Source organism: Pantherophis guttatus, chromosome 3 (genome assembly GCF_059756535.1).
Source record: "Pantherophis guttatus breed Tessera chromosome 3, ASM5975653v1, whole genome shotgun sequence".
NCBI classification, from domain to species: domain Eukaryota; kingdom Metazoa; phylum Chordata; class Lepidosauria; order Squamata; family Colubridae; genus Pantherophis; species Pantherophis guttatus.
Genome location: NC_142065.1, coordinates 196,844,045 through 196,864,865, shown reverse-complemented (window position 1 = coordinate 196,864,865; position 20,821 = coordinate 196,844,045). Strand labels below are relative to the sequence as shown.

General features: G+C 37.7%; 1 long non-coding RNA gene across 1 annotated transcript; it reads right to left on the bottom strand.

Moving 5' to 3' along the window:
* Positions 1 to 5,749: 5,749 nt before the first annotated feature.
* On the bottom strand, positions 5,750 to 9,632 carry LOC148114953 (uncharacterized). The gene is made up of 2 exons (XR_015732921.1): positions 7,837 to 9,632; positions 5,750 to 5,953 (listed from the first exon to the last, which is right to left on the bottom strand). It is a non-coding gene; the product is annotated as an uncharacterized LOC148114953 (long non-coding RNA).
* Positions 9,633 to 20,821: the final 11,189 nt, after the last annotated feature.

Sequence of the window (20,821 nt, the reverse complement as noted above, 5' to 3'; positions counted from 1 at the left end):
CTCCCATGGGGCCATGGAGGGGTAACTTTGTACATTGTCTTTTGAGTCCCAAGCTTGGTTGAATCTTGCTGGGTGATGTAATCTCCCCAGGTGCCATGTGGTGAATTCTGTTGTTAGATGGGTAGAGGGCAGGGGTAGGTTCTACTTACCTTTACTACTGGTTCGCAACGGGGCTGCGCACGCTCTTCTGCACATGCACAGAAGCATTCTGATGATGTCGGGGTTGGTGGGTGGAGCCTCCCTCCTCCCTTCTATAGAACCGGTCCAAACCGGGGGAAACCCACCACTGGTAGAGGGCTAATCCTACCTTTATTGGATCTTGGGTGAGGGCATTTGCTTATGTATAGACCTAGCTATCTCTTTACCTCTTAAGTGCTAACATCTGCTGTGGGCTATTGAGGAAGGTGGGGGCTATTAAGAGTGTGTCTGCTTCCTGCCTAAATAAAACATGTTTCATCATTTCTCATCCAGGGAAATAAAGTATTCTACCTTTTTAATATTTCCTAGAATATTTCATTCTTATAGGGGAAGGGTGGGTGCTAATATCCTACAGATTCTATTTGCAAATATCCTATTTGCTTCTATACCTGGAGTTGGAAGAAGGGGAACCAAACTTGATTTAGATGTCAGGTTAAAAGAAAAAAAAATTAGACCAGCTTTTCCACAGTGACTGACATAGAAAAAGAGACTCCTAAACCTGACTGCCCTCCAGATGTGAGGACATTACTCTTCAAATTCTCAACAACAGCCATGCTTGTTGGGAGTTTATGGATGAAGACATTAATATGGAAGGCAAAGGAATGTTAGTGTAGAACCACTCAAATGTGTGGTCGATGTTCTGTAGCAGAACAGAATTCATCTCTTTTCCTGAGGCATATTATTTACAACAAAGGTAGACACCCTTTGGACCCAGGCATCCTTTTTACGAACTTTGAAATCGTCCTAAGTCTTGCTAAACCCATTTCAGTGAGGGAAGCACCTGAAAACTATTCTGTTACCCTTAAAATATACATATATTTAAAAAAAAAAAAACCAAAGGGGAAAAATTCCTCTGAAGACATATAATAATAATAATAATAATAATAATAATAATAATAATAATAATAATAATAATAATAATAATAATAATAATAATAATAATAATTTTATTTCTATACCGCCCTTCTCCCGAAGGACTCAGGGCGGTGTACAGCCTATTAAAAGCACAAGACAAACATCAATTAAAATAATTTAAAATTATTAAATAATTCGGCTCAATTTAAAACCCCAGAAATTTAAAACACCCAATTTAAAATTATTATGTTGATAGCCCAGCCTGGCGGAACAACAGGGTCTTGAGTGCACAGCGAAATACCCGGAGGTCGGAGATCTTACGGATTTCCGGGGGCAGTTCACATATAGCTTATTCCCTTTCAGTCCTAACTCTTTAGGTCCTTGGTCCTCTTGAATTTGATGGTTTTTCTTACAGATGTTTCATTACCAAACTAAATAACATATGTAGATATACATACCGGTACATCTCTCTCACAGAGAAAGAGAGAGAGAGAGAGAGAGAGAGACAGATAGATGATAGATAGATAGATAGATAGATAGATGGATGGATGGATGGATGGATGGATGGATGGATGGATGGATGGATGGATAGATAGATAGATAGATAGATAGATACATACATACATACATACATACATACATACATACATACATACATACTGTGGTGAAATTCAAAAATTTTCCCTACTGGTTCTGTGGGCGGAGTTTGGTGGGCATGGCTGGGTGGTCATGTGGCTGGGTGGGCGTGGCTTGCTGGTCATGTGACCGGGAAAACCAACTATCACACTTTACACAAAAATAACACAAAAGCTACACAACTGACTCACACAAAATGCAAAGCAGCTGGACTTCACACAAAATCACCCCTTCAACAAGCAGGAACTTCACAGAGTTACAGAGAGTCAAAAACAAACTATCACACTTTACATAAAAATACAGGTTCGGACAATAGGTAGTAAAAAAAAATGCTTTAAAAAGTAAAAAAAAAGTTCCGATGATAGCCCGGCACAGCTGATTGTCACAGCTGATCCTCAGAACCTCTTTTTTTACTTTTTTAAAGCATTTTTTTACTACCTATTTGCATGAACCGGTACTAAAAAATGCTTTAAAAAAGTAAAAAAAAAGTTCTGACAATCAGCTGTGCGGCACGATCGTTGGAACTATTTTTTTTTCTTTTTAAAGCATTTTTTTACTACCAGTTCGGGTGAACTGGCCCGAACCGGTAGCATTTCACCCCTGGATAGATAGATGATAGTAGAGATACTATCTCTCACACATAGAGAGAGACAGACAGATAGATGATAGATAGATAGATAGATAGATAGATAGATAGATAGATAGATAGATAGATAATGGATGATAAGGTATATGTGTTTGTGACTTAGTGCAAAGTTCAGTTTGTGGCCCGTACGCGGCCTGTGCGGCTGGTGGCTGATTCGGACAGCAAGGAGGCTGGTGTGGTGCTGCGCCAGCAGCCTGTGCAGTTGGCACTCGAGTCGGACAATGAGGAGGCTGGAGAAGATGTGGTGTCAGAGGCGGGGATTCAGCCAGGGCCTTCAGAACCTCCAGAAGCTCCTTTAAGTGACTAGGACGAAGAGGAGGAGCCTCTTTTCGATGCACGGGCGTGCAGAGCTGCCAAAAGGCAGGAGTGGCTCCTCAGGAGGAGGTCTCCTCGAGAGTAAGGCTTGGGGCTAATTGGCCACTCCCTTATCCTAATTAAGGAGGAACGCCAACTGAAGCAATTTGCAGGGAACAACTTCGTTCACTCTCCTTCGTGCCTTGATCTTAGTTCTCTACAAATTGCTTCTGGGCTTTCTGCCAACCATAGTAAGATTAAGATTATTTATTCTTTGGATTCCTGTAGGCTGTTAAGAAAGTTAATTAACAGCCTTTGTTTGAAAAAAAATTGTTTAATTTAGTAAACTAAGGTTTGTACAGACTTTGTGTGTGCTGCGTTCTTTGGGGTCCGTAGCTGGGGCAGAACATTCAGTGAGATGCTTTACACCAAGTTACTGCAGAGTTCCCCAACTTGGCAAGATATACTACATTTCAATTCTTAGAATTTCTAACATAGACAACATTTATACTAATTAGAGATTATGAGAGTTCATGTCCAGAAAACATGGAGGGTACCAAGTTGGGTTAGGATGGGATCATAATATAAATATGTCTTCAGAGCATGGTGGAATCTATTTCTGGAAAAGAGTAGGAAGGTAGCCATATGACCGCCATAGAAGCGTTATTGGGCAAGGGTAAACTTTACTGATCTTATCTGAGAAAGATTAGCATCTTCTGCTTATTATTAATCTAAAGATGCCACAGGGATTATTCTGTACGCCAGCAGCCTCACTAACAGTACAGATTGCACACAGACTGTCAATTGTACCTGATAGCAATCAGATACGCTTTAAATTGGAGATATTATTTGCAGGAAGGAATGAAGAGAGTGAGATTCATTCAAGTGGAAGATAAAGGCCTGGTTGCCTAAAGGGAACATTTCTTTGGCCAAGCATCAGAGGGTTAGCATGAAATTTAAGACGTGTACCGTAGATTGCAGGTTGCATATTAGAATGTGGATTTGTATGATTTGGGCTGGGAACAATGAGATTCAAAAGTTATGCTCTACATGGAAAATTATACTCCATAAGATATTAATATCTACTATGGAACTGATGACCATCTGGTAATGACCATGGCATATGAAGATTCTGACCTGAAATGTAACTGCAATAATGCATAAAGATATTAATGAAGGAATGAAGGTATGCAAATAGGAAGGCTGTGTGTCTGTTAAAATAAGAGAAAGGGGAAGGATGCAATAGGTCTGAATGAAGGTAATCTGATTAATTTATAGAGCAGAATTCATGAGTAAATGCATAGAAGTGAAGATGTAGGCTCAATTTTGAATGAAAGGCCCCAAACGTATGTCAGAAAGAGTAAATTGATGTTATCTAGGTTGTTGTAAACATGTATGAAAGTAGAAATCCATTGTTTGGTGATAGCTACATGTTACTTTTCATTGGACAGAAATAACCAAGATTTGTGAAAAGTATGCTACATTCCGAATTTATTTAATCTAGAGAAAAATCATTCTTCTAGATGACATGAATGAATGCATTGGAACTGAAAAATGATTCATTCTCAGAATCACAGTGACTAGGTGGTGAAATATACGCTTAGAAAAAGTTTATTTTTTTCAAATGTCTGGGTTAGACATAAGTCTAATCATATATACACTTAGAAAAGGAATGACTATTAATCTAAAAACACGATTGATTTGATTGTTTCTGATGAAAGAATGATATAACACAAGGCTCTAAATATAAGGCAAACTATTTTTTTCATAGTGCCAAGGATGGATTTTGGGAATAAATGGACAAGCAAGAAAATAAAAGAAGAAAAAGAAATCAAAATGTGTATATATGTATATATGCATGTGTATAAATACCCAGGCTTAGGGCCTGGGTACTTACGGGACCGCCTTCTGACACCGATAGCCTCCCACTGGCCAGTACACTCCCATGGAGAGGGACTCCTCAGGGTGCTGTTGGCCAGACAATGTCAGCTGGCGACCCCCAGGGGCAGGGCCTTCTCTGTGGCAGCACCTGTCCTCTGGAATTACCTGCCCCTGGAGATATGTAGGATCCCAGATCTCCATGCTTTTCGCCATGCCCTTAAAACTTTTTTATTTCATCAAGCCAGGCTGGCTTAACCCCCCCCCTTTAGATATTTTTAATTGTTAATTGATTTTAGCTGGGGTGTTTAAAATTTATTGGGCCAAAATTTGTTTAATTCTTTTTTTAAAAAAAATTAAATTTTGTATGTGATGTTTTTTATTCTTGGCTGTTCACTGCCCTGAGTCCAGTGGGAGAAGGGCGGTATAAAAATCTAATAAAATAAATAAATAAATAAATAAATAAATAAATAAATAAATAAATAAATAAATAAATAAAGTGTGTGTGTGTGTGTGTGTGTGTATATAGGTCTTTGGTTAATTGGGTTTTCTCCCGTGTAAAATTGGAGCGGGAGAAAATCCGATTAACCAAAGACCTACATACAAACATCCGCGAAAACCTCAGAAAACAAATATGTATGTATGTATGTATGTATGTATGTATGTATGTATGTATGTATGTATTTCTCTTAAGCCAGGTTCTTCCTACGTAAACCAAGATTTTTATGCAGCCCTAGTTCAGTGAAATCCCAATCCACTAGTTTCTAGTTTTTTTTTTCCTCCGGCAGCCAGCAAGCATATATATAATTTATATTTGCTGCTAAAGAAATAAAGGGAGACTAGTATAGATCTATTTCAAGCTATTTAGCTCTCATAAACTAGCCATATCCTTACTTGGATTCGAACTTTATCAGCAAATATAAATTTGGTATAAAATGGTTTGTTGTGAATGCGACTGCTTGAGGGCTCCTGGATTGGAGCTGAAAGGCGAAAGGGAAGCAGTGTGCTCCCTCCCATATTGGGGTAGACCAGGTGAAGAAAATTACAGAATGCCACAGCAGTCTGTGATATTATTTTAAAGGAAGATATGAAAAGGTATTGTATGGAATAATGATTTGAAAGAGGGTGGGGATGAGAAAAATCCATATACAGGAATGACAATGAATAAATCCATTTATAAGAGTGTTAGCTGATAAGAGAAAGGCATTGTACTATGCTGTCAGACACAAGAAACCAGAGAGATACTGTGAGAATTTTTTCTTTATTGTTGCCTGTCTATTTACAAGAATCACAACTACATTCTCTTGTTAACAGCCACATAAAGGCTCCAGGAATTCTAGAGGAGGTCTGACTCCTGTCCCATCCTTCCGTGAAAGGACTCCTCCAATGTTGCCAGTCTTTTCATTCCTTCGTCTACTCTAGCTGGAGATTCCACCTCAGATGTGTCTAGAGAGAAAAACAGTTGCAAAGAATGCAATCAAAGTAAGCAAAGAACAGTTAAGAAGAGAAAATGCAGAGTGATTTTATTACTTTTTTGTGTGTGTATGTTGGACATCAATATTAAGGGCTAAACAAGAAGCTTCGCAAAGTGAATGGAATTAAAAATAAAAGCAGTGATATGAATTGGGATACAACCAGTGGTGGAATTCAATTTTTTTTACTACTGGTTCCGTGGGTGTGCCTTGTTGGGCATGGCAGGGGAAGGATACTGAAAAATCTCCATTCCCATCCCACTCCAGGGGAAGGATACTACAAAATCTCCATTCCCACCCCACTCAAGGGGAAAGATACTGCAAAATCTCCATTCCCACCCCACTCTGGGGCCAGCCAGAAGTGGTATTTGCTGGTTCTCCGAATTACTCAAAATTTCTGCTTCTTCTTCTTATCTTCTCATCGTTCCCATCACCCATCTCCTCTCACTTATGACTGTATGACTGTAACTTTGTTGCTGTATCCTTTATATTGACTGTTTCCTAATATGATTTGATTGGTTATTTGTACCCTATGACTATCATTAAGTGTTGTACCTTATGATTCTTGATGAATATATCTTTTCTTTTATGTACTCTGAGAGAATATGCACCAAGACTATTCTATTCTATTCTATTCTATTCTATTCTATTCTATTCTATTCTATTCTATTCTATTCTATTCTATTCTATTCTATTCTACGTTGGCCAATGGTTCAGCATTGAGTGAGGACTAAGACAGAGGTATGTGGTATCCTCATTATTACTTAATATGTTTATGGATGAAGGAGGTAAATCAGTTGGTTAGCATCTGACCCCCCTTAAATTTATTGACAATAATTCCTCTTATGGAAAAGACAGTAGAGGATATAAAAAATAATATTCTTCACTTGGCCAATACCACAAGGATACAGGCATTGTTGCCCTGGGCATTTGCAAAATAAATGCAGCAGATGTGGGCTGAAGTAGAAAGATGCAAAAGCTTCCTTGACAAAGAATTAGCGACCTTGTCTAGATATTGGGAGAGGCTTCAATGTTTCTTATATTGGACATACTATGATAACAACTTAGAAGAGTATACCACACGAGTATCTCTATAGGGATCCAATACAAAAACTCAGCTGGGTTTTCACTGTTCCAAGAACTAAGTTCTCCAACAGAGGAAGGAATATAATAGTAGGATAGGAGAAAAGTATTTGCTCCAATTATGTCCACTCATGTAATAGAAAAAACAGTGGAAATCTTGAGGGATTTCTTATTTCTTAAATTTCCCAAGCAATGCAAGCTGAATTCTAACAGAGCTTGAGGTAACCCCACTTCTATCCTGATCAGCAGGAGTGCCTTATGGGAGGCCATAATCTTCCTTAAAAACTGTTCTGGAGTACTTTCAGTTTGAATAATGATTTTCTCATTTCACCCCCCCTCCCCCACATCTCAGCCCCATATAATGCCCACTGTGTTTTTTTGGCTAGACAGGTAGCATATTTCAGGGCAGCGCAGCAATAGGTACTGAAAAATACTGCAATTTTCCTGAAGGAGCAGGCTGAAGATCTAGAAGTTATTTTGAAGCTGCTGCTCCTGCTTGAGTAGCAGATGGAAACTGTGGCTGGGGAAGCCTTTGCCCAGCTTCGGTGGTTTCACCAGCTGTGGCATGCTTTTGACAGAAAGCTCTTATGACAGTGACTCATGCCTTTATCATCTTGTCCTTAGATCACTGTAATGTGCCACACCATCTAACTATTTCTGCTGAGATTATTTCATGGGGTGTTAGTAGATTTCTAGGTCCAATTCAAAATGTTGATATTACCTTCAGGAAGAGCAAAAGAGAAATAATTCAAATTTCTATTAAATTTTCCTCACCTTTTAATTTTTTTTTCAAAGATGTCAGCCGTCTCGCCTCCTTTTCTACTGCAAAAAGGGTTATTGGCTGTTATACTTGAAGCTATCATATTCTGTACTCCAACGAGGTTTAGATATTTAGTCCCTGGGAAAGATTATGAGGATTTATGAAGTAAAATTATGATGGTATGGCGTTGCCAAGGAACTTGAAGAAGAAATGTCAAAAGTCCCCAAATGATTGGGCAGTCTGTTTCTAAAAAAAAATAATAATAATTTGATTAAATTACATTAAATTAAAACTGTGTGCGCATATGGTCTTCTGTGGGCTTTTTGTCATAAGCCATGGCTCAGATGCTGTTTGTGTGTGTGTGTGTGTCTGTGTGTGCGTGTGTGGGTACACACATATACACATACATACTCACACGTCTGGGCAAAAACACATACTTAGACATTGAATGATTCTATTCCATAGTTTTCTCTTTCGAGTGGGGAACATCAATACCAGGAGCTGTTTTCAGAGAAGTTGTAAGACCACCCGACTTTACACAGATATTTCTAACTCTGAATTCCTCATAAGTTTACAAAAAATAGCTTTTTCCAACCTGATTCACCCTCAAAATTCCTAATTAACACGATGTTCTCTCATACTAAGATTATATTGGCATCTATCAGGTTAAGGAAAGCTGGATCTTATTTTCCGCCTAAATCTCTTTGTTATTTCTGATATAAATCATGGGAATGTAGAATTTGAAGGAACTCAAGAGGTCATTAGGTCCAATACCCAGCACAGTTCAAGATTCACTACATCAGCCCTGGTAGATGATCATCTAGTATTTATTTAAAAACCTCCATGAAAGGAAAGAAACTGTGGTTTCTACTATTCCTCTGACTAATAGATCTTTTGGCCACAAAGTTTTTCCTCATGTTCTATCTGTACCTACATCTTTGAAATTTCATCTCATTGGTTCTATCTAGTTTTACTCTCTGGAGTATGTGATCATCCTTTAGATTTTTAAAGATAGCTATCATTTCCCTCATAATCTTCTCTTTTGCAAGCTAAGAATCCCTAGGACTTGATTTCCAATTCTTTCATGATCTTGGTAGACCTTCTTTTAACTTGCTCCAGTTTATCAATGTCTTTTTAAAACTGGGATGTGTAAACTGGGATATGTAGAAATGAATACAGTACTCCACATGAGGCATGACCAAGGGAAACTAGAAGGGGATACTTACTAAAAACCTTCTGCCTATGTAAAGGTAAAGGTAAAAGTCCCCGTTGCACATATGTGCTAGTGGTTCCCAACTCTAGGGGGTGGTGCTCATCTCCGTTTCAAAGCCAAAGAGCCAGTGCTGTCGGAAAACGTCTCCATGGTCATGTGGCCAGCATGACTAAACACCAAAGGTGCATGGAACGCTGTTATCTTCCCACCAAAGGTGGTCCCTACTTTTCTACTTGCATTTTTTATGTGCTTTCAAACTGCTAGGTTGGCAGAAGCTGGAACAAGTAATGGGAACTTATGCGGTGCAAGGGATTTGAACTGCTGAACTGCCGACCTTTCGACTGACAAGCTCAGTGTCTTAGCCACTGAGCCACCACATCCCTTTGTCTATGTAGCAATATGCATATTCCTAGAGGAGCAGGATTTGCAATTCAAAGGCAGAGCACTTCTTCCCCCCATGTACACAAGATCCCAGACTTAGAGAATCATTGCCAGTCAAATAGATTTGAGACATATTGATACTTGCAGTGGAGCAAAAAAAAAATAAAAAATGACATCATAGTTGAGGTGTATCCTTTCTGAGCAGGGGTGGGTTCCACTTACCTTTTCTACCGGTTTGCAATGGGAGCGCTCGCTCGCTTTGCACACGCGCTTTACGTGTCCCAAAGGATGCTTCTTCCCAGCTAATTCTAACATCAACCATCTCATCAATTTTAAGGGTTTTTTCTGCATATTTTTTTTTTTAGTCACCACTCATTTTAGCACTAGTTTCTTACAGAAACAGGAAGCCAAACAGAAGGTGAGCCTGGAGGTTCATTTGGCTTGGGTAATTCACCCAAAGCATCCCTCAAATTTAGTCTTTTGCATTTTGTTCCAATTGATTTATTGTTGTTTTTCTTATTATTATTATTATTTCAAAAACTAGAAGCAAGCCAGGTTCTCTTGTATTTGTGAAAAGGCCAGACTGGGGTGGATTCTAGATTGCAGGCATAGCTCTGAACATCTGCTCAAGCTGCTACTGAGGTCCAAGATGAAATGATTAACTACAAAAAGAAGAAATCATAATTAACTGCATTAATGTCATTTAATTCTAATAAAGCTTATATTAAAATTAGACAAAATCTTCCATAGCTCCTGCCCTGTTCCTGTTAACAACATTATCTTAGGTTTGCCCATTTCTTGGCATGCTTTCCTGAACTAGATGGTTCAAAGTTCAGTGTGGTCTTTGGCCTTAACAAGTAGTGTCCTATGATCTAAATCCGATCTGACATTCAGATGTAGAGAAACATTTGAACAACCAAGACGATAAAGGGTCTGGAGGTTAACTCATATGATGAACAGTTGAGGGAGCTAGGTATGTTTAGCCTTTCAGAGAGAAGGATCAGGGGAGGACATGATAACTGATTTCCAGTACTTGAGGGGTAGTCACAAAGAAGAGAGAATTGATTTATTTTCTAAGGCCCCAGAGGGCAGGCCAAGAAGTCATGGGTAGAAGCTTGTTAAAGAGAGATCCAAACCAGAAGTAAGGAGAAATTTTCTGACAGTGAGAACAATTATTCAATAGAATAGCTTGCCTTCTGGAGTTGTAGATGCTCCAACACCGGAGGTTTTCAAAAGTAGATTGGACAACTATTTGACTTGAATGGTATAAGGTCTTGTGCCTTGATCAGAAGACCTCCAAGGTTCCTTCTAGACCTATGATTTTATGACACTGCTGGAATAGACAAGGCAGTCTTGCTTTCTTGCTGGCTGGGGTTGTTATTCTGCTTTGATGGATGAGATTCCTGTTATCTTGACACCAAAGTCCTCTGTGTTGAAACTGTTTATGAGAGCAAACCTCATACTAGGAGCTGATTGCCAGACAGTAAGTAAATCACTGTAAAGGGAACGAGTCAAGTGCTGCCAACCTTTCCTCTTATTGTCATTGTTATGATGTAAGACATTCCACATGCCCAATATCGTATCCAAATTTGGGCACAAACGTCTTTGCCCAATAGTCTGCTCACAAGTCGAACCTTGGGCTAATGCAAGATTAAAAAGGTGTGTAGCAATTATACACAAACCATATATCTTATCCTCTGGAGACCATCAGAAATGCCAGATGAGATGTTTCATAAACATTTGGAGTGTAGGAAGGCCTATGGAAGAATAATCTCACTAGGAAAGTTAAAAAGAAAAGAGGGGGGAAAAAGCAAGCATATACATATACCAGGACACAGACTTTATCATTGTTTATTCCATCGTGTCGTTCAAATGCTTATTATGAACTGCTATATTCCAAGAAATCAACCATGGAAGACAGACAAGCTCTTTAGATAAAACCGAAAAGGCAAGTTTCTTAACCGAGGACCAGATGTATTTCTGGGTTTTGCCCTTGTACATATTTAGCCAGGCTCTTGAAGTGGCAAAGATTTGCATGTTTATTTTGCAATACTAATGAATATGTTTTTGATTTACATTTTAGAAAATGGAAACTTTTATCTTCTCTGAGCTTTGTAACGTTAATGATTTCCAGATGATCCCAGAGTGTCCTCTTTTAACCCTTCAACATTGAAAACATATCAGTTTTTTTTTAAAAGGGCCCCAAGATCTGTAGTAGAGGCATTTTTCAGCCAAACCCAGGAGATATATGTGACTCTGTTTATTGTTTATTGCTGGAATGAAATGAAATGAAATGAAAAGTGGGGACTTTAAAACTATTCTATCAAGTGAAAACATATGTAAATGACAAATTATGTTTAGCTTGGTTTTGAGGGGAATTCTGGGGGATATCTCCACTCTACAGATAAATGTCTGTAAAACTGAATATGTATTAGAAGTGAAGAAACAAAAACTAAGAACTCTTGCCTATGAACTTCACATAATCCCAGAGTTAGAGTGAACCTTTGCTAGATGTCTTGCTTACAATGTACAGTGAAATACCCAGACCGCCTAAAAGAGTACATAATGGAATTGTTCAGCGATGAGCAGTTCAATAGTTACATTTCATAAGAATTTCTCAGAGGAACACATTGGCATTAAGTTTAAGATGTAGCAAAAGTGACATCTGGATTACATAGCTATTTGCCATGTACCAAAGCTGGCTTACTTCAACATGATAACTTTTCAGATACATAGCATTAAAATCTCAAAAAGGCCTGTTTTATTTAATGCAGAAATCACATTTTTTCCAGCTCACTGTAAAATTGACACACAAACACATTTTGCTTCAAAGATCATCAACAACAACAATAATAAATTTAAATTTTCATGGATGAGCAGGAGAAAAGAGGACAAATTCTGAAGGCTTGGCTATAGATACATCAGAAATGAAACACAGGGTGCAGAGCATTTGTGAGAGTTATCATAGTTATTGTTTTCTCTTTTCCATTCTTTTTAAACAAATGTGTTTATTATTTCAGTATTTATGCCTAGTGTCCCAAATCAATGTGATTGCTTGGATCAGTTATTGGGACGGATGTGCTAAATAGTGATATAAACTCTCAGGAATGACATTATCTCTTTAGGGACCTGGCCCATTGCTTTTTCAGATTATTTACTATTAACACTCATTGGAAGAACAAACTTAGAAATCCAAGCTAGATCGTTGCATATTGCAATATATAATCGTGAGCCTATTTTTTTGCTCATTGGAATTAATTTATAGGGAAACATCTCTTCTGAATTCGTTCTCCTTTGGGTTAAAAGGAACCTGCACCGTTGCTTTCTTCTTCATCTTCTTGCCTTTGATTAGCTTTGAAATGCTGTAGAGAAAAATAAGGAATAAAATATAACCCGTAAAGGGGTGAAATGCTCCCGGTTCAGACTGGATTGCCCAATCCGGTAGCGATAGCGGCGGAAAGTTTGGAGAACCGATAGCAAAAATCCCTGCCCCCCCCATGCCCAGCTGAGCCGCGCAATCATCAGAGGTTTTTTTTTTTAATTTTTAAAAGCATGTTTTCTACAACCTCTTCAGCCAAAAAAATGCTTTTAAAAGTAAAAAAAAAAGCCTCTGATGATCGCATGGCTCAGCTGGGATCATCAAAGGCTTTTAAAAGCATTTTTTCTACAACCTCTTCGTCCGAAGAGGTTGTAGAAAAAATGGTTTTAAAAGTTAAAAAAAAAAAAAGTTGGCCACGCCCACCCAGTCACATAACCTCCCCACCAAGCCACGCCCACCGAACCGGTAGTAACAAATTTTACATTTCACCACTGAACCCGTATCATTTTTCAAAGCTGTCTTTCTCTGCACTTGATTCCTGTTTGAACAGGAGCCTATCAGCAGTGGAGAGAGAGAGAGAGAGAAAAAAAAGAGGATTACTGAAGGAAGAGCAGAACATCTTAAATAGAAGAGATAACAACAACTAAGAGAAGGAGGTGGCTCAGAAATTAGTCTAAAGCAGATTCCCTTCCAAGTTTTAATGAGTTAAGTGAAACGAGGTGGCAGACAGTGCAACTTGTAAGAAGCATGTGCTTTCCATTGGGAAATGTGAAAATCATTTAAAATCTCAGCCTATTGAGGTAATGTATAACCAAAATAAAAATGGGGTGAGGGTATATAAAGCAGCGTTTTAACCTCAAGGTTGGATTAATGTAAAAAGTTACAGGAAGAGCTGCCCTGGAAAGAGATTGGGTTCAAAATGTAAGGTTTAGATTGGTTTACCAGTCTCGGAGATTTTCTAAATTGTAGCCATAAACCTGTCTCCCATGCATAAACCAGCTGGAACTAAAACTGGCTTAAGAAATAACTTTCCAGATTCAAAACCCGTCCTTCTCCTTTGATCGCTATCCAGAACGTGTTTATCATGGTTCCTGATTGGTTGATTTCCTTGATGCTTTATCCCTCCAGAATAATTTTTTAAAAAGTAAAAAAAAAATAAAAATGCCGTATTGTTTAACTCTTTTTCTTGTCTTTTGGATTACAGAAATGGCAGAACTGTCAATTTCGCTTGGTTAAAAAGGAAGATGTCCCATGCTTTTATTGCAAACTTGTAAAAACATTTCACCGGTCACCATTGGATTGTTGATATTCCAAGGAAAAACATGGAGGATCTAGTTCAGGAATGGTTTGGAGATATTTGGGCAAGAAAGCTGGTTTAATTTCTGCTCTGCTTTTAATGGAAGTTGGGCCTTTAAGATTGCCCAACCTGTAGATGTTGCCTAGGTCACAGCAGTAGAGGAGAACTAGTGTAGAAGGTAAGGAAGAGGGCTTTGGTGGAATTTTGCAATTTCCCCCTTTCCTAGGCAAAGGGGACGGAAGCCTGTTTTGAAGCCTTAAGAAACAATACAGAAACAACACAGAATCTTAGGACTGGAAACAGGGGTGGTATTTAGAAGGTTCTGACAGGTTCTGGAGAACCGGTAGCGGAAATTTTGAGTAGTTCAGAGAACTGGCAAATACCATCTCTGGCTGGCCCCAGAGTGGCCAGGGGTGGGAATGGAGATTTTGCAGTATCCTTCCCCCATGAGTGGGGAGGGAATGGGGATTTTGCAGGATTCTTTCCCTGGAGTAGGGTGGGAATGGAGATTTTGCAATATCCTTCCCCTGGAGACGGGTGGGAATGGAGATTTTGCAGTATCCTTCCCCTGCCACGCCCACCAAACCACGCCCACAGAACCGGTACTAAAAAAAAATTGAATTCCACCACTGGCTGGAAGGGATTTAGGAGGTCTTCTCTGCTCAAGGCAGGAGAATTTATACCATTCTAGTCAAATAGTTGGCCAACCCAGTGATGGAGCACTCACATCTCTGGGAGGCAAGCTATTCTATTGATAATTGTATTCACTGTTAGAAAATTTCTCCCTACTTCGAGGTTGGATCCCTCTTTAAAAAGCTTCCACCTATTACTTCTTGTCCTATGCTCTGGGGCTTTAGAAAAGTCAATCCCCTCTTCTTTGTGCCAACTCCTCAAGTATTGGAAGACAGTTATCCTGTTTCCTCAATCCTTCTCTTTGATAGGCTAGGCCTATCTGCAACCTTAAACACTCAAAGAGCCATTTGGACCATTTCCCACAGAAAAGAAAACACCGGGAGCCAGAAAACCCTTCCCATGCCTGACTATTTCTTGAACAGCCACAAGACTAGCATACTGTATGTAGTTGAATTAAACGTTCTTCTTTCTTCTGAAACTTTTCTTTTCTTGGATTTATCTATGGTTGGCCTACTGGGGGTTGAAAAGCTCAATAAATCGTGTGCCAGTGGGTGTTGCACATTGGTGGTTGTGACGCATATTTTGAGCGACAGGGAGCCACAGCAGAGGGATGAAAGAGCCACATGTGGCTCCAGAGCCACAGATTGCTGACCTCTGGGCGAGGCATACCTAGTTGCTTCAACCTTCATCATACGATTTAATTCTCCAGATCTTTATTTTTCTTCTCTGCAAACTTTCTAGGATCTCAGCATCTTTTTGGTAGACTTCTATTTTTCACTGAATTTCTGAAGGAGTGAGTTAAGGGCAACTGATCCCATAACAACTCCTGCTGGGTGGAAGCACTGCATAGTATCAGACACTGTTCAATGTAAATCCTAAAAGAGTTAGAGAGTCCGAAAAGAAATTTTAAGGAAATAGAGGATTGATAATCTTCCACCATCTTCCCAAAATAAAAAATCTACTAAAGGCATTCAGTCATCAGGGAAGATGAACTGGGAGAGGAATTCATAACTTCTACTTTGCTAGAGATGACTTCACAGATGCAATCTTGTCTGTGTAGGATTTGTTTCTTTTGTGAAAGAAGGGAATACATGTTTTTAAAATGTTAAGTACTCAAAGTCTTGGAGTATTCCTGGACTGTAATTTTTTTAGTACTTAGAGTTCCATTAAATGGAATGAATTTTCTCCAGCCCTCCTGCCCAAGGGACACTGGATACTTATGAAAATGCATTATTGAGAGAAGCTGCTTTGCATATTATTGCACAGTGAATGTGGAATTGCTCTTAGGAGCCATTCTGTTATCCATCAGATTCTTAAAAGCCAGCAAATGAACAGTAAGCTGTGATGTTAAATCTGTGAGCCATATAATGCAAAAATGGTCCTGGTGAATGAGTCCCACAATAACATCTGAAAACGTTACCACAAAGATCTGGTAGGCACTTTTTCTTCTATTTGTTCTTGCAAACTGTCAGCCTTTTTTTCTTGTTGTTTATTGCTGTGGTTCTCACTCAAAGATGAAAATGTTGACAGTTCCTCCAACTTCACTCCTGGTTTTCTGTTCTGGTGACCGAGAAACACTGTTCAAAGTTCATAAGAACTTCAATAGTTTTTATTTATGAAAACATTTTTTAATTGTTTCAAAGACAAACACATAAAAAAACCTTCACATTAAGCCACGTTGCACCCGGATCAGTTATTTCTAAGAAATATATCCCAGCCACAAAATTGTGTTATGAAAGAAATTGTATCTTCTGGAAAAGAAATTTCCCCAGCAGTAGAATTTGTGGCCTTATTAAGGATGTTCAGTGCTTTAGAATAGATGCATTTATGCTCTTTGCTTTTCTTTGGAGAAATATCTTACTGATGATAATTGGAGTATAGCACTACCAGCATTTTGGAATTCAAGTTATATGAAAATTCTAAGTGTTTATTAGATTAAATTTACCTGTAAATGATGCTACCATTGATTTTTTTAAAAAGCATTTTGTTTTTATTCGTTAATAATCTGTTCTAATAACCCATGGCAATTATATGCATACAGATAATAATTTATGCTTTATAGATAACAGACCAATATTTAATGCATTTTAGAGCACAACATAATAAATGAATATAGCCAATCAAGTCAATAAATGTTTTTCAAAATGCAGGCAGCTCTATCTATCTATCTATCTATCTATCTATCTATCTATCTATCTATCTATCTATCTATCTATCTATCATCTATCTATCTATCCATCTATATTTATTTATTTATTTATTTATTTATTTATTTATTTATTTATTTATTTATTTATTTATTTATTTATTTATTTATCAATCAAATTTTTATACTGCCCTTCTCCCAAAGGGACTAAGGGCGGTGTACAGCCAAGATAAAAACCAGCAATATAAAAGTTAAAAACAATTTAAAATTATTAGATAGTTTGGCCAATCATCTAAAACTCAATAACCCATTAAAATAATATTTTAGGCCAGCCCTGCTTATTTATTTATTTATTTTTATTTTATTTTATTTCTATACCGCCCTTCTCCTGCGGGACTCAGGGCGGTGTACAGCCAAGATAAAACATAGCATATAAAATTTAAAAAACATTTAAAAAAACAATTAAATAATTTTGGCCCAAGATTTAAAACAACCCAATTAAAACTGAATTCAAATTAAAAACCGAAGGGATGCTTGATGGAATAATAGCATTTTGAGGGCGCGGCAGAAGGTACGGAAATCGGAAATCCGACGAATCTCCGGGGGCAGCTCGTTTCAGAGGGCAGGTGCTCTCACAGAGAAGGCTCTCCCCCTGGGGATTGCCAGACGACACTGTCTAACTGACGGCACCCCAAGGAGACCCTCTCTGTGGGAGCGTACTGGTCGATGGGAGGCTATCGGAGGCAGAAGGTGGTCTCGTAAATATCTTAAAGTAATATCTTTAAGTAAAAAAATGAACTTTTGAAGTGGATTGTAAATATCCTTTTTTGGGGGATGGGGGTGGGAAGTCCATCATAACTTTGAATGATTGCTAAACAACAGATAGTAAGTTGAGGACTATCTGTAATAACTTCTTGTAAGTCTGAGTGTATACATCCTGCTCCTTCTAGGGAGGCAGGGAGAAGATAGGAAAAGAAATGTAAGTTAAAATAAAAGTTAGAAGTAATTTAAGGTATAGGTTAAGGAGTAGGATTTAGAAGTGGTGATAATACAGAGCTTTAAAATAGAAAATAGGACAGCACATGACTGCGCTAGGCGAAAAATGCTAAGGAGGACAAAAATAGAATGAAGCTTCAGAAAATAAGAAAAGTAATCTAGAAGAAAAGAGGCTAAAATCTTAATTTTAATTTTACTTTCAACTCTTTAGGAACATTTTGATAATAGAACAACTTCCCTGGAGTTTAGTACTAGTAAACCTATGCCAGAATACTTACCTGAGATTTTATTTTGCATTTCTCTGAGTGATAGGTTTGAGCATATTTATTTTTTGGAGAAGATGACCAGTATTACTATTAGTTTTGTTATACCACTTTCTGAAGCCTTCTTGGCTTTCCACATTAGTCAAACTGAGAACGCTACTACCACTATGGGAGAAATTTATATTTGGATTTAAATGAAGGGTAATAAGTTCTGAAGAGATGATTTAACAATTTGAGAGTGGACATTCATATCTGCTTCTCTTCCACCCACCCCCACTTAAGAATAAAATTCTCATGATTCTCTAACCACTCATGAGACTTTTGTTGAAATATTTTCATCCTGTTCAACAAATTTTGGCATTCAATTCTGTTTCAGCAAGTTGAATTAGAACTGGCATAAAAATAGGTTGGAAAATTAAAAACAACATGGATAACAAAGCCCATGTAGAAATGATCTGCCTGAAGAGAGGATTCAGAGGTTTTTCACTTTATGTTGTGTATCAGGACTTAAAGCATTAATTCACTCCTGCTTTTAGGGTGAAAACTGTCTGTGGTTAGGACCTGTGTAACATTAACACAGTGGGAAGTCCTATAACCTTAAAAGCATCCTTGTGCTTCTAAACATAGAAGAATAGAAATGATGCGACTTGTGAAATAATCACTCTTCTGGGGATAATTGGAATAGAGAGCTATGTTTTTGTTCACTGCCTTTGTTCCTGTCCCTTTTATGATGAAGTGATTATTATAATTCACCAACCAAGAAAGATAGGTAGCATTAATCAACAATTTAATTTTTTTTATGGACAAAGCAATTACTTTAAATAGTTTGATGTCAAGGTTGCCTGCTACTCTACTTTTATTTAATTCTCATTTGAAGTAATGCTTTCTTAATCTGAAACAATAAAATAGGGCATATCAAAAAAAAAGTAATAGGTCTTTGCTAGCGTCAACCAGTAAATCTATTAACATCTGCTAGACATCTTCCATAGTTAGCTTGCTTTAAATCTCCATTAATAATGTCACTGGCTCTTTCATTTATGGCAATTTTGAACTTTCCTGAGCATTATGGGATCCTTTACCTAAAACTATATATTGCTGATCTTTCCAAGAGCTAGTAGTCTTTGTGTTGTCATTGAAAGATTGTTAGGTTTTTTTTTTTTAGAAAGTAGCAATTGTTAACTTGAGATTAGAAGACCATCAGTAATCTTTGTTGTTCTTCTAAGTTATTGTGGACACAATAAGCAGCTTAGGAAAATGATAAAATAGGGTTTCCACATTGTCAAAGAGGCAAGTCATTTATATTACACGCTAATGAAATAATCCATTTCAACATTTATAGCCATTCATGGAAGTCAGCAGTAGAAACATTTAAAGGTACCTACCTCCCAGTGATATGATGGCTGATGTCATTCACACAGAGAACAATACAATAGTTAAGTTTGAAATGTAAAAATGCTTTTAGGTGATTTTGGGTGAACTGATGATAAAATGAAAAGAAGCAAGAATTTGTAGCAGGGAAAAAGCTGAAGGAATTAATGCTACTCATTGAATCCACAAAGATCACAGATGGCATCCATATATAAAGGAAGATGCTGTATCCTTAATGGCTGCTATACTAATCAATTGGATGAAGGAAAACTTGCACCTTTACCCAACAATTAGAATGTGAAATGTTATAATGCTACATAACAGATTCAGATAGATAGGTAGGTAGGTAGGTAGGTAGGTTGGTAGGTAGATAGATTTTATTTTTATTTTTATTTTTATTTTTATTTTTATTTTTATTTTTATTTTTATTTTTATTTTTATTTTTATTTATTTCGTCAAGCATGTATTAGATAACAGATATAAGTATAAACATAATTATGAATACATGAAATGGATATCAATAAAAGGGAACATTATGACAGAGATGGTAGGCATGCTGGTGCACTTATGTAAACCCTTACAGACCTCTTAGGAATTGGGTGAGGTCGACAGTAGACAGTCTTAGGTTAAAGTTTTGGGGGTTTGGGGATGAAACCACAGAGTCAGGTAGTGCATTCCAGGCATTGACCACTTTGTTGCTGAAGTTGTATTTTCTGCAGTCGAGTTTCATTAAGTTTGTATCTATTGTGTACTTGTGTATTGTTGTGGTTGAAGCTGAAGTAGTCATTTACAGGTAGGACATTGTAGCAGATAATTTATGTACTATGCTTAGGTCAGACTGAAGGCGGCGAAGTTCTAAATTGTCTAAACCCAAAATTTCAAGTCTGGTGGCATAAGTATTCTATTGCTGGTAGCGGAATGGAGGACACTTCTTGTGAAATATTTCTTGACTCTCTCAATTGTATTAATGTCCAATATGCAGTGCGGGTTCCAGACAGATGAGCTGTATTTGAGAATTGGTCTAGCAAATGTTTTGTGTACTCTAGTTAGTAGTACAATATTACCAGAGAAGAAGCTATGCAAGATTAGGTTAACAACTTTTAATGCATTTTTGGTAATGCTGTTACAGTGAGCTCTGGCACTTAGATCATTTGAAATGAATACTCCAAGATCCTTGACAGAATGAGGGTCATCTACGAGGTATCCGTCCAGCTTGTATTTTGTGTGTTTTGTTTTTTTTTTTGCCAATGTGTAAAACAGAGCATTTGTTGGTTGAGATTTGGAGTTGCCAATTGTTTGACCATTCTGACAGTTAGTCAAGATCTTTTTGTAGGGTAGCAGCATAGAACAGAACAGAACAGGACAGAATTTTTTATTGGCCAA